The 1,368-nt window shown below is 42.9% G+C and overlaps 1 non-coding gene across 1 annotated transcript; it reads right to left on the bottom strand.

Moving 5' to 3' along the window:
- Positions 1 to 868: 868 nt before the first annotated feature.
- Trnas-cga (transfer RNA serine (anticodon CGA)) lies at positions 869 to 943 on the bottom strand. Its single transcript has one exon. It is a non-coding gene; the product is annotated as a tRNA-Ser (tRNA).
- Positions 944 to 1,368: the final 425 nt, after the last annotated feature.

The following is a 1,368-nucleotide window of genomic DNA, read 5'->3' as shown; positions in this document are numbered from 1 at the left end:
CGTCTATTCATGTCTTTAGAACTGCATAATACATTTGAAATATTTCTTTCCTCGTTTATATTTAAAATTATCCGAGCTGACAAAAATGCAAATCACAGAAGGCAGATTACAAATAAAAACGATCTTCATTCGACAAAATTAGCCTTCAAACTGGGTATTGCCGAATAGAAACAAACAAGTAAATCCGCTGTTCTTTGAAGAATCGAAGTCCCAGGTATGAAACAGTTTCAAACGGGTGATTACTGTTCAAATGAGTTAATGTGTTAAATACCTGTTGTTAAGCATGTAAGAGAGATGAAGTCTATAAATGGTTTGTAATTTTGTTTAAAGTTAGTTGGAAGACGCTAAGCGCTCTCATTATGAAACACTGTACGAATATAGTCTGGATAATTTGCACGACATTATAAGTAAAAACCAGCTTTTCCCACGTCCCTATGTTTATGACGTCATGTCTGCTGAACAATGCCTTGTTCAATGGCGTAATATTGCAGGCACATTTAGTGGTATTTCTGAATACTGATTCAAACTGTATTACGAAGAGTCGGTAGTGCAGAAGTGAAGTATTACAACATCGTGTATGATGCTAATCAGCATATTGTGGAGAACATCAGCGAGAAAAACTTTCGCAAAAATTTGAAACTACGGGTAAAGTTGGTTACAAGTCGCTAAGTGCTCTCACTCTTGATTACTGGGTGAATAAATTCCGGATATTTGCGCGTCGTCAGTAACTCTGCCTCAAGAAAGATACACAGTTCATAACTGTAATACCTGTCTTGTTGTGTTAAACATTTGGTTGGTTCCAGAATGAGATTTTCACTCTGCAGCGGAGTGTGCGCTGATATGAAACTTCCTGGCAGATTAAAACTGTGTGCCCGACCGAGGCTCGAACTCGGGACCTTTGCCTTTCGCGGGCAAGCGCTCTACCAACTGAGCTACCGAAGCACGGCTCACGCCCGGTACTCACAGCTTTACTTCTGCCAGTACCTCGTCTCCTACCTTCCAAACTTTACAGAAGCTCTCCTGCGAACCATGCAGAACTAGCACATCCCCCAGGCTGTGGCCAAGCCATGTCTCCGCAATATCCTTTCTTTCAGGAGTGCTAGTTCTGCATGGTTCGCAGGAGAGCTTCTGTAAAGTTTGGAAGGTAGGAGACGAGGTACTGGCAGAAGTAAAGCTGTGAGTACCGGGCGTGAGTTTTGCTTCGGTAGCTCAGTTGGTAGAGCACTTGCCCACGAAAGGCAAAGTTCCCGAGTTCGAGTCTCGGTCGGGCACACAGTTTTAATCTGCCAGGAAGTTTCATTTGGTTGGTTCTTTGATTTGGGGAGCCGACCAAACAGCGGGTCATGCGTCCCATCGGATTAGGAAATA

Source organism: Schistocerca serialis, chromosome 5 (genome assembly GCF_023864345.2).
Source record: "Schistocerca serialis cubense isolate TAMUIC-IGC-003099 chromosome 5, iqSchSeri2.2, whole genome shotgun sequence".
NCBI classification, from domain to species: domain Eukaryota; kingdom Metazoa; phylum Arthropoda; class Insecta; order Orthoptera; family Acrididae; genus Schistocerca; species Schistocerca serialis.
The sequence above is the reverse complement of the archived record's forward strand: the minus strand, read 5'-3'. Positions and strand labels throughout refer to the sequence as shown.